Raw genomic sequence first — 14012 nt, forward strand, 5'->3', positions numbered from 1 at the left:
ACTCACCATCCTGACTTGGAAATATATCGCCGTTCCTTCACTGTTGCTGGGTCAAAATCCTGGAACTCCGTCCCTAACAGCACTGTGGATGTACCTACACCATATGGACTGCAGTGGTTCAAGAGGGTGGCTCACCACCACCTTCTTAAGGGCAATTAGGGATGGGCAATAAATGCTGTCCCTTGCTTACTATCAATACAGCCCACACCCTGGTCACTCGCTTTTCCCAACTGAGCTAACCCGGCGCTGGTCCTTTCGACATGCTGTCCCACTCATGAACTGACAGGCTATGCGCTGCAATCTCACCATGAGGGATCAGTCTGCTTACCAGCTCTTTATTCAAGTGCTTTCCCAGCCTGTGTTGTCAAAGCTTTTCAATGCTGTCACCACGCTGAGATTTCAACACTTTTGGTTGCTGCAAACTTGTTGCAATCGGAGCAGAACGTCAAGTGTCACTATGTAGCATGATCTAAGGCTGTTTCACCTTGTTGTACCTGCACTTAACCTTGCTGCCATACTGTTTACTACCACCGAACACCATGTTGTGTTCTTATAATGATTTAACGGTATCAATCACTCTTAAGGGATTGTGTGAATGCATTGTGGGTTCATTTAAGAACAGCTATACAAAGGTAGAAAGCTTGAAGACCTCAGCAGCAGGGGTGTGTTCTGCTCACAGGCCAAAGTGAAACTGAGGCTGGATCACATGACACACTTCCCTTCTAATGATAGTGTGCTGCTATCCCTTAAAGGCATATTTCACACAGACTTGTTTTGATGTACTCCCACTGATATACGTGTACAAAAAAGTGAGTAGCAATGAAATGTCAAAAAATAATTGCCTGCAAGAAAAATTTATCACTAAATTGTAACTACAGTATTTTGACATTTAATAGAGTTGGCTTTGACTCAAATGTTTGTCATTAAAATTATTTTATCCACTATAGTTCTCTTTATTTTGCTCAGCTTGTGTATATTTTCAAAATAATGTAGCATTCTAATGTTTTATTTTGGAGAAAGCTTTGTTTTTATTCTTTCTTCTGAAGCTATACTATCAAAAGCTTTCTACAGAATTAAAGCATGTCATTATTCATGCAAGACAAGTTAAGCTGTTTTGTCAGTGGACTGTTGTCTTGTCCAGATGATTGATAAAATTGGCAAGAATTGGGAGACTTCTTACAATACCTCAATCTTACTTTTTATCATTTGGTCACATCTAGCAAACTGGATTTGCAATACAGAGCCAAGTCTAAATTACCAGCTGTTAAACTTTGTGTTTTTGTCTTAAGCTGGTGCTCAGTGAATGTTTTACTCTCAGCAGGGGCCCTGAATCAGCACAAAATGAGGACTGTGGGAATTAGCATTAGCTAACTTTTTATACCCATACTGCAATCTTAGGACGGGAGTTTAAACATTTCCATCTGGAAACACTGCTATGTCTTTATTTTCTGTGACGTTTACCCATTGTTCCTATAGTTAAGTACAGTATGGCAAAAAGATATTGAAAAGTCTTGAGGGGAGGGAAGTTATGTTCTTAACTGAATACATTCTGCACAGCTAAAGTATGTGTAGCATTTTATCAATCAATAGACCAATTTTCAAAACTCTCTTAATTTATTAAATATGAAGTGATTATTGATTGCATTTGCCTTAAAAGTTAGTTGCTTTCTCACTTAATTCTTATAATGGGCAAATTACTGTTTAAATTATGCTTTCAATATTCGTTTAAGCCATACAATAATTTATCTTTCTCTGCAGCTTTATTTGTTACTTAACAAGCTAGTGATATAGCTTGTTCCTTCTTTCTGAGGTTGTCCAATACAAGGTTGTATTGTACTTATAGTGATCAGAATGCGAGAGTCAGATTATCCTGTTGCTGCATTATAGGTAGCAACCTATTGTATTACCTTACACAAAGGAAGATAGTTATGGTTGTTGGAGGCCAACCATCTCAGACCTAGGATATTGCCACAAGAGTTCCCCAGAGTAGTGTCCTAGGCTCAATCATCTTCAGCTGCTTCCTCAATTACTTTCTCTCTGTCATAAAGTCAGAAGTGGGGATATTCGATGATAATTGCACAGTGTTCAGTACCATTCGCAGCTCCTCAGAAACTGAAGAAGCCAGTGTCTGCCTGCAGCAAGTCCTGGACAACATTCAGGCCTGGGCTAATAAGTAGCAAGCAACATTCACACCACACATGTGCCATGCAATGACCATCTCCAACAAGAACCTAAGCATCTCCATTACTAACTTTGTAATCCCCAAGATATCTGCACTACTCAAATTCTGGCCTTATAAGCATGCTCAATTTTAATTGCTCTACCATTGGTGCCATGCCTTCACCTGCCAAGGTTCTAAGCTATGAAATTTCTTTCCTCAACCTCTCTGCCTTTTTACCTCTTTTTCCTCATTTAAGACTCTCCTTAAAACCTACCTCTTTAATCAGTCCTTTGGTCATTCCCACAAATATTGCCTCACATGGCTTAGGGTCAAATTTTGTTTTATAAGTCTTGTGTAAAAAGTCTAGAGGCTTTTTATTACATTATAACAGTGTTACATAAATACAAGTTGTTGCTGCTATGGAAAAATGCATCGCCCTTTTTTAAGTTGAGTGTTTGAGAGGATTTGTGAAAGGGAGGTGAGAGTGATTGCTTTTGACGTCAAGGCATCATTTGACCGAATGTGGCATCAAGGAGCCGAATCAAAACTGGAGTCAATGGAAATCAGGGGAAAACTGTCCACTGGTTGGCAGATGGTTTTTGAAGGTCAATCACCTCAGTCCCAGGACATCACTACAGGAGTTCCTCAGAGTAGTGTCCTAGGCCCAACCATCTTCAGCTGCTTCATCAATGACCTTTCCTCCATCATAAGGTCAGAAGTGGGGATGTGCAGTCATCAGTGAGCAATGTTCAGCACCATTTGCGATTCTTCAGATACTTAAGCAGTCTGTGCCCATATGCAGAAAGACCTGGACAACTTTCAAGCTTGGCCTGATAAGTGGCAAGTTACATTCGCACCACACAATTGCCAAGCAATGACTATCTTCAACATGAAAGAATCCAACCATCTCCCCTTGACATTCAATGGCATTACCACTGCTGAATCCCCCAATCAACATCTTGGGGGTTACCATTGACCATAAACTTAACTGGACCAACTATATAAATACTGTGACTACAAGAGCAGTTCAGAGGCTTGGAATTCAGTGGTGAGTCATTCACATCCTGACTCCTCAAAGACTGTCCACCATCTGCAAGGCACAAGTCAAGAGTGGGATGGAATAATTTCCAATTGCTTGGATGAGTGCAGCTCCAACAACACTCAAGATGTTCAACACCATCCAGGACAAAGCAGCCCGCTTGATTGGCAGCCTATCGACCACCTTAAACATTCTCCCTCCATCACCGATGCACAGCGGCAGCAGTGTGTACAATCTACAAGATGCACCGCAGCAATTCACCAATGCTCCTTCAAAAGCACATTCCAAACTGCAACCTTTACCACCAAGAAGGACATGGGCAGCAGAAGCACGGGAACACCAGTACCTGCAACTCCCCCTCCAAGGCGCACATCATCCTGACATGGAACTATATCACTGTTCCTTTACTGTCGGTGGGTCAAAATCCTGGAACTCCCTTCCTAACAGCACTTGGAATGCAACAGTTCAAGAAGGTGGCTCACCACCACCTTCTCAAGGGCAAGTAGGGTCAGGCAATAAATGTGGGCAACGCCTAGCCAGCATGGCCCACATCCCATGAAAAAATTTTAAAAATGGATAGTTGGGAATGTATAGCTGCTACTGTTTCTGAAAAGAAACAAAGAGAAAGCAATCTTTTTTCAGGTAATCCTTCCACAAAATGAAGTTATTATTGAACAGCAGCAGTATAGGATTCCCTGGAGCTGTGTTGTCAAATTGAGGAAAGGCTACAATTATGATGTTTATAAGATTGTTCTGTCAGTTTTGGGACTGTGTCTTTAATTTAAGGCAATACGAAGACTGTCATGTACCCGTTCTGAAATCTGCCTTTTGGCAAACCAGAGTGGTTTGATTGTTAGATATTAAAGGGGGCCCAGATTGTTTTACTGGGAAGAAGGTGCAAGATGTTTACACTTGGAAACAGTGGAACAGCTTGTGTGCTAACAGTGGATAGACTGTGAGCCTCCAGAGTCCCAGAAAAGTATTGAGAATGTTAGGCTGTAACCACTTGTGCTTTAAACTGTCCATTTACAACCAAGATGAAAGAGCTGGGCTCTCAAAGATAACTAATCAACATCTCTGCATGGATACAAGGCCCAAGTGATGCATGTTGCCATGGTGATGTGCTTTGAGATGGGAAGGGTACAGAGGAAGCCATTGTGATATCAGGTTAAAATATTATTGAATATTACAGACAGGTTAGTCTGCCAGATCTGGGAGAGGGAGAGCAGCTGTAGGCAGCAAAAAGCTATGGTTTACTGTGTAGGAATGCAGGTAGGAGCTTGCGCTCAGATTGGAAAGACCAAACTTGAGAGGAGTTTAAATGAGGCAGAAAACTTTGCATAGCTTGAGCTAGTGGGAGAATTTTCCAGGAAAACTTGCAATGTGAAAGACAATTCTGGAGTTAAATGTTTACAGGCGGGAAAGGTCGGAAGGAAACCCTTGGGAGCTAAGAATCATTTCAGATGATTCTGGGAGAAATGAATATCTACCTAAAAGACGTATACCCGATGGTGGGTTTATTGGTTGTGATAAAAGTTCTGTTCTATAGTTTAAAGTATAAGTTGCCGACAGAAATAGTGCTTAGTCAATGGTGCTTTTACTCTGCTTGTTACAGTAGAACATCTTAAAATGTGAAATCTTGCAGTGCAGAGAAGTTTGAAAAAATTACTGCCTGCCCTGTTGCCTGTTATATGCTCAGGCAATAAGGAGAAGTATTGCAGAGTGACAGAACATGAAATTCTCTGTGGGGCACTAAGCCTTAGAGGACTGGTGAACATTGAGTCAGTTTTGAAATGCAATAGTTTACAAATGCAAATGGCAGTCTTTGTGACTGGTTGTTGAACAGTGGACCCTGTTGATGTCTCAATGCAACTTGACTTTGTGGAGTGATGGTGTTATGGGATAAAAATATTTCCTGATTTAACCTTAACTTTTCCAGTACTTGATTCAAGTAGCATTGTATCAGTGTGAGCTAAGTCATAGGATGTTGGCACTCAATTGTGGAGAGTATCAGAGCCAAACCTAAGACTTACACATGCAGTCTACAGTAGTGCTCAATAGATAGTAATCAATGGAGGATAACATGACCGATTTTTCTCCTCCCAAGCTTCAGGCACTGAGACCAATTGTACGATCCTGATTATCACTACTGAAATCAGCTGATTCAACATAGGCAAGAAATCAAACCTTCTAATCTGCACTTGTGATTTTCAATCTGACGGTCAAGGTAAACAGAGCTTTCAACAAGGCTAGGTGAAGGATGGGCCAAATCCATTATAGAAGGGGTTGACTAGGGGAATCTATGACCATTACCTGCTTGCTCCTTACCTCTTTCTCTGGTAATACTGGTGATAGGAGAAGTAGGACTGATTTCTCCACTACTGTATTTCATAATTGTTTCACTGGATCCTGATGCATTGCATGTTACTGGAGTTCAGTCTCCTATAAGATTTCACTATTTGTGCTTTGTGACAGTAAGAAATGGGGTTTAGCTTTTTCTCCTTTTCTCTTTGAATACTAATTTTTTGACTAGATATTCCAGCTGCTACAGCAGATAAGAAGATTGACCCCGAATAGACTTAACATCTACAAGTTAATTTCAAAAAGCTTAAGTCTGGTACCCCTGAAAACAGAATGTGAAAGAACTGAGCAGGTGTTCCTCACTGTTATTGCTGACAGAAAACTGCTGGTACTCAATTAGTGGAAAATCCATCCAATGAATTTTAACTCTAGAGGTTAAAAGGACACCATCGACTGCATCAGCATGACAGTTTTATCTCTTCCACTAACCACCTACTGACTCCTGAGTGAGAATAGCACAATTAAGGGGACTGTGCACATGCAATTATATTAATATATATAATTATTATAATATCATTAATATATATTAATGATCTAGACCTTGGTGTACAGGGCACAATTTCAAAATTTGCAGACAATATGAATCTTGGAAGCATTGTAAACTGTGAGGAGGATAGAGTAGGACTTCAAAAGTTGGTGGAATGGGCAGATTAGTGGCAGATAAAGTTTAATGCGGAGAAATGTGAGGTGATACATTTTAATAGGAAGAACATGGAAAGACAATATAAAATAAAGGATACAACTGTAAAGTGGGTGCAGCAGCAGAGGGTGTATTTGTGCACAAGTCATTGAAGGTGGCAGAACAGATTGAGAGAGCAGTTAATAAAGCATGCAGTATCCTAAGCTTTATTAATAGGGGCATAGAGTACAAGAATAAGGAGGTTACGTTGAACTTTAATAAGATATTAGTTTGGCCATAGCTGGCGTATTGCATCCAGTTCTGGGTGCCACACATTAGAAAGGATGTGAAGGCATTGGAGATAACGCAAAAGAGGTTTACGAGAATGGTTCCAGGGATGAGAAACTTCAGTTGTGAAGACAGATTGGAGAAGTTGGGACTGTTTTCCTTGGAGAAGAGACGATTGAGAGGAGATCTGATAGAAGCATTCAAAATCATGAGGTATCTGGGCAGAGTAAATAGGGAGAAACTGTTCCCACTCAAGAATCACAGAATCACACAGTGCAGAAGAGGCCCTTTGGCCCATCGAATCTGCCCCGACACTTGAGAAACACCTGACCCACCTACCTAATCCCATTTATCAGCACTTGGCCCATAGCCTTGAATGTTACAACATGCCAAGTACTCATCCAGGTACTTTTTAAAGGAAGTGAGGCAACCTGCCTCTATGACCCTCCCAGGCAGTGCACTCCAGACTGTCACCACCCTCTCGTGGAAAGGATTGAGAATGAGAGGGCAGAGATTTAAATTAATCGGCAAAAGAAGCAAAGTGATGAGAAAAACATTTTCACACAGCAAGTGCTTACGGTCTGGAATGCACTGCCTAAGAGTGAGGTGAAGGCAGGTTTAACTGAGGCATTCAAAAAGGAATTAATCGATTATTTGAAAAGGAACAATGTGCAGGGTTACAGGGGGAAGGCAGGAGAATGGCCCTAAGTGAAATGCTCATTCGGAGAGCTGGTACAAACACAATGAGCTGAATGGCGCTGTAACAATCCTGTAAGTTATTGGAAATTGAACTGACATTACCCAAAATAATTGAACCTCGGTCTTTTAATAATGAAAGAATTGTATTCTAGATTATAACATCATCTAATGCCTCCCATTTATCAGCTATGCAATTTAATCACCTTAACTACCTTCTCAAGTGATGGGCCTTTTTCTAGAACACTGCAGTCCTTGTGGTAGTGGTGCTCCCACATGATATTAAGTAGGAGGCCATGTTGACACTTTTCTTCCCTGTCCCACCACCTGAAGAGTTCTAATTGCACTCTTGTCTTCCTCCACCAGCTGTTCATGCTTGTGATCCTCCTACCAACAAATCCACGCCTCCACGTCTACCAAAAACATAGAAATGTAGAAAATTTAAGGCACAGAAAGAGGCCATTTGGCCCATCATGTAGATACAACCAAAGAAAGAGCTATCTACCCGAATCCCACTTTCTAGCTCTTGGTCTTTGGCCTATAGGTTACAGCACTTCAAGTGCATATCCAAGTACTTTTTAAATCTGATGAAGACCTCTACCAACCTGTCAGGCAGTGAATTCCAGCTGCCCCCTATCCTCTGGGAGAAAAAAATTCTCAACTCCCCTCAAATTTTCTGCCAGTTATTTTAAATCTCTGCCCCGGTCATTGACCTCTCTGCTAAGAAAAATAGGTTCTTTCTATCCATTCTATCTAGGCTTCTCATAATTTTGAACGCTTGTCCTCCTCCCCATGATGGTTTTCTTCTCCCTTTTCATGAATACAGTTTTTTTCCTCCTGATACTGCTGCTTGTTCCTACCTTCTGCTGTTGATCATGGGGATTGAATACCATTGAACATGATGACCAGAAATTCCTGATCCCATCAGAATTTCTGTTCACATTCAGCAGCTTTCAACTCATTGGAGCAACAATTGAAGACAGGAATTAGGATTAATTTTAATTTTAATGTGGTAATGCAGTCAAGAAAATACTTTTTTGAAAATTGTCAACTTGTACATGTCACAGTTTTTGATCTTTCAACGTGAACATTATTATATATCAGTCACAAGTTGACTGCAGCTCTTTAGCAGTTATCTAAAACTTGCTGTTGGCAAAGATAAGAACTGACTCAAAACATCACATCTCAAGCCATGAACTCTGCTGCGTCTGAATGCCATACATTTAGCTTCAAATCCTTTTATTGAACAGCTCTTGCTGAGTTTGTTTTCATGACTATCCAAACAAAACCAAGTGACTTCATTTGACTGGAAAAAAAATCAAAGCTGCTGCAGAAAAGCTTCCAAATTTCTTCACAGAAGCTTATTTTCTTAATTCAGGCATTATATTTGATGTTAAATTAATTGTTGTTTTAAACTGTAGATTGAAAATAGAAAGCTGCAGAATCTCAATTCCATAAATTTGATCGTGTCTCCTTACTAAAACTGCAATGCTTCATAACTGCCCTGTAACCAAGTTTTCATGATACAAATTTAGGAGCTTAAAAAGCTTACCTATTGAAATATTATTCATTAAGGGCTTATTGTCATATCAAGTGGCATGTTTTTGTGAATATCAGGTGTGTGTGGCTTTTATATTTATGTTGCATTTGTCTAATCTTCATCTCAAAATTTCTCTGCAGGATAGCTGGAACTATCACTGCAGAATGAAGAGAAGTAGCATGAATTGTTGGTCCTCATTTTCTTCAAGAACGTAAATACCTTCATTACAAACAGGATTAGAATTGGTCTGTCAATTCCATTCATAACATCGCACTTTAGGGTGACTGTGCAACATCTTTAACATGAAGTGTCATCCTTTTAAAGGCACTAAGACAACTTGTTGCACTTCCTTACCTTTTAAGAGAATTGCATTGTTTGTCTAGTGATTTTGTAATTGATTCTTGGTATTTGGGATGATATGTCCTTTATGTTACATTTGGAAGTATACATGAATAATGTAAACCTTGATATAGCTTCATTAAACTAAGAGCCAAAGGACAACATTTCTTACGCCAATGCAATGTTTTTTGTTTGCCATGGTTTATTTTATTTAGTGGTCTATGCTGCATGGTACAACATGTATCATTTTGTGGCAGACTAGGATGCCAATTTGCAAAATATAGGCGTTGTTAAAATAAGACCTTTCCATTTTCTAAAAAAAGCTTTGCTATATACTATCATGTCCTGTCCAACATAGTTTATGGTTAAGGACAACAGCACAAACCTAAATTACATAGTCACATCTCAAACAAATGTGTTTATTTATTTTACTTGCCCACATACATTTCATTTAATGAGAGTTCATTCTACAAACTGAACAGTGCATATTTTGTTTGCATAGTACAATGGCTGGCATTTTGTTTGTCTGAGAGGGGTCTTGCCCATCAGTTAGAAATCCAACTTTCCTGTTAGTTCTGTGGGAGGGGCCGAATGGAATCTACCACCATTCGGGCACTTAAATGGCCACTGGCAGGCCTTCCCCATGATTAAGCTCCCTGGTGGCGGAAATCCCACCTGCCGAGAACTGCTGGTTAACCAGAGGCCAGCAGCTCCTCAGACTGCCGGTGCCAGCGGGAGTGGTGACTGCTAGTGGCACTGAACCCAAGAAGCCCAGGATCATGGCGGAACCCCAGGACAAAGATAAGTGAGGGCGGGATGGGGATTGTGGGGTGGGAGTCGTCAGGCGGTGATGATGGTTGGAGGCAAGGACATGGGTGTCTCGCAGCAGCCACCCCCAGCCCAATTCTAGGTCCCTCAATTGGGCAGAGAGTGCCTGACTCTGAGGAACACTCTACCCCCTAAGAAGCTGCTGATAAACCCAAGAGTCACCCCAAATTGCGGTGGACTCAGGGATAAAGAATCCTGCTTCAACTCATTCCATCTTCCCACTTAATTGGGGGAGGTTTTGCTGTTGCCAGAAGACTGACATGGAGCCTCTCCCATGATTAAATGGGCCCAGAGACCATGTTTCCTGGCGCAACAGGATACATTAAATCCAGCCCAATGCGCGAGCAAAACTAGATCAAATAAACATGACATTGTTTTGTGCTTATACATCTGCTACTAGTTTAGACACTTAGGAGAATCTGGTTCTGATGTAGTAATGACTTTTTTTTCTTTTTAATATGTCCCTTGGTGAAGAAGCAAAGAGCTTGCTCTTGCTACACACCTGTTGTGTGAACTGTTACCACTGTGATACTAAACTCTTCACATCATGGTGCTATTTGTTAATTTTGTACTGCTAATCTCTTGAACTTTGGAGTAATATGCACAAAGAAATTTTAGCAAATCAGCAGAAGGTAGCTTCTACAACAGATGCACAATTCCAGAGCCACAGTCATGAAACAAAAGGGACAGTTATTTGCAACATTTAAAAATTGAGCCTGATGGGAACACATGGAGCAGAGTTTTACGGCCCCGTTTCGGCAGGGACAGGGCTGTAAAATGCGGCGAGCCATTATAAAGCCCATTGACTTCAGCGGGAAGGTAAAATCCCATTGTCGTAAAATTCTGCCCTTGAAGAAAAAGTAGACATTGAAGGGCAATCAGGATGAAATTTTATCAGATCACCACTGCATTGTTCGTGAATGGCATTTGTAGAATATTCACTTCTTGAAAGGTGGCACTTGGCCTATTGTTGTACTTCAATGAGCTTGTACAGATAGAAGTCACTGCATGAGAAACCAACGTCAGTATGTTCATTATGTTTATTAGTGTACTGCTTTAACTGGTAGTTTCAATATTTAAAGTCTGAGGATGTGTGTCTGCTTTTCTATCTTGAGATAAATTGAAACCCTTTTTTTAACGTAGCATTTCTTTTCCAAGTAATTTTAATACTTTAGACTGCATTTTATTTTTAAGCTAAATCTTGCATTTCAAAAGCTTTATAATCTATCCAAATAAATAAATAATAACAATATACTGATGTTGACTTTATGAATGCGATGAAAACAGTATTTTATGTGAACTTTACGGACCACTAACCACAACTCCACCTGCCCTGATTAGTGCAACTGATGTTTTGTAAATTACTTTCAGGAAGAACATTTGTTTCAAAGTTACAGTGAATGAAAAATTGCACAATGGGTCAGAACTTTATCTTGACCTTGTGGTAGGTAGCCTGAGCATTAACCTGGATAACATCATAAAATACAATTGGATATGAGTGGTTTAGAGAGTAATTAAATATTTTATCATTAGATTGTTTATATACTAAAAATAAGTACTTTAGAATTATTGGTAACATAGCTGTAAAAGTGGTAGACACATCCCAAGTTTCAGCTTGACCTTTGGGGAGATTTGAGGAATCATTACTCCAAAAGAATTAACCATGGTAAGATCACTGCATATGAGATTAATTTTATCCTGATGTCTGATCTGATGGTTTGTGTAATATTGGGTAATGTGTACATTAACCTACTTTTTTTGCCTCTCCTAGGATATTGCTTGACTGTGTAGTGTGGGAGATTGGAGGTAATGATGTGGCAAAATTACGCAATGCCAGGATGGGATGAGTTTAATAGATTAATTAGCTGGTCATTTCCTGTCCTTTATATATTTATTACTTTTACAGTGCATTTCAGTAAAGTATTTACGAAAAGTATTGATTCTTTTTAAAACATATTTGTTGTTATTGGCTTCCATGTTTTTTTCACAAGTATCATAACAAATAAAGTTTTTACTGGGGCTCATTTTCAGCAATTTTACTCAGGGGAGGCAATGGCAATGACAGTGGTATTGCTGCTGGACTAGTAATTCAGAGACCCAGGGTAATGCTCTGGGGACCAGGGTTCGAATCTCACCAGGACAGGTGTGGAATTTGAATTCAATAAAAATCTGGAATTAAAGTCTAATGATGACCATGAAACCATTGTCAATTGTTGTAAAAACCCATCTGGTTCACTAATGTCCTTTAGGGAAGGAAATCTGTCGTCCTTACCTGGTCTGGCCTACACGTGAGTCCAGACACACAGCAATATGGTTGACTCTTAAATGTCCTCTGAAATGGCCTAGCAAGCCACTCAGTTGTATAAAACTGCTACAAAGCTACAAAAGAGGAATTAAACAGGACGGACCACCCAGCATCGACCTAGGCACCGGAAATGACAACAGCAGACTCATCCCTGTTGACCGTGCTTTTAACCTACCTTTTTTGCCTCTCCTAGGATATTGCTTGACTGTGTAGTGAGGGAGATTGGAGGTAATGATGTAGCAAAATTACGCAATGCCAGGATGGGACGGGTTTAATAGATTAATTAGCTGGTCACTTCCTGTCCTTTATATGTTCATTATTTTTACAGTGCATTTCAGTAAAGTATTTACGAAAAGTGTTGATCCTTTTTAAAACATATTTGTTGCTTTGGCTTCCATGTTTTTTTCACAAGTATCATAACAAATGACATCCTCACTAACATCTGGGGGCTAATGCCAAAAGTGGGAGAGCTGTCTCACAGACTAGTCAAGCAACAGCCTGACATAGTCATCCTCATGGAATCATACCTTATAGATAATGTCTCAGACACCACCATCACCATCCCTGGGTATGTTCTGTCCCACTGGCGGGACAGACCCAGCAGAGGTAGCGGCACAGTAATGGTATACAGTCGGGAGGGAGTTGCCCTGGGAGTTTTCAACATTGTCTCCAAGAGGTCTCATGGCATCAGGTCAAACATGGACAAGGAAACCTCCTGCTAATTACCACGTACAACCCTCTCTCAGCTGATGAATCAATGTTTCTCCATGTTGAACAGTGCTATCAAACAGCACTTGCTTAGTAACAACCTGCTCACTGACTCTCAGTTTGGGTTCCGCCAGGGCCACTCAGCTCCTGACCTCATTACAGCCTTGGTTCAAACTTGGACAAAGTGAAGTGAGAATGACTGCCCTTGACATCAAGGCCACATTTGACCTGGTATGGCATCCAGGAGCCCTAGCAAAACTGGAGTCAATGGGAATCAGGGGGAAACCTCTGCACTGGTTGGAGCTATACCTACCACAAAGGACGATGGTTATGGTTGTTGGAGGTCAGTCATCTCAGCTCCAGGACATCGCTGCAGGAGTTCCTCAGGGTACTGTCCTCGGCCCAACCATCTTCAGCTGCTTCATCAATGACTTCCTTCCATTTTAAGGTCAGAAGTGGGGATGTTTGCCGATGATTGCACAATGTTCTGCACCATTTGTGACTCCTCAGATACTGAAGCAGCCTATGCCCAAATATAGCAAGACCTGGACAATATCCAGGCTTGGGCCGCCAACTGGCATGTAACATTCGCACCCCACAAGTGTCAGGCAATGACCATCTCCAACAGGAGAGAATCCAACGATCGCCCTTTGATGTTCAATGGCGTTACCATCACAGAATCCCCCACTATCAACATCCTGGGGGTTACCATTGACCAGCTATATAAATACTGTGGCTACAAGAGCAGGTTGGAGACCCGGAATTGTACAACAAGTAACTCAGCTCCTGACCCCCCAAAGCCTGTCCATCATCTACAAGACACAAGTCAGGAGTGTGATGGAACACTCCCCACTTGCCTGGATGAGTACAGCTCCCACAACACTCAAGAAGCTTCACATCATCCAGGACAAAGCAGCCCTCTTGATTGGCACGACATCCACAAACATTCACTCCCTCCACCACCGACAGATAGTAGCAGCAGTGTGTAGCATCTGAAAAAATGCACTGCAGGAATTCACCAAGGCTCCTTTGACAGCACCTTCCAAACCTCAACCAGTACCATCTAGAAGGACAAGGGCAGCAGATACCTGGGAAGACCACCACCTGGAAGTTCCCCTCCAAGCTATG

Source organism: Carcharodon carcharias, chromosome 8, assembly GCF_017639515.1.
Source record: "Carcharodon carcharias isolate sCarCar2 chromosome 8, sCarCar2.pri, whole genome shotgun sequence".
Taxonomy (NCBI): domain Eukaryota; kingdom Metazoa; phylum Chordata; class Chondrichthyes; order Lamniformes; family Lamnidae; genus Carcharodon; species Carcharodon carcharias.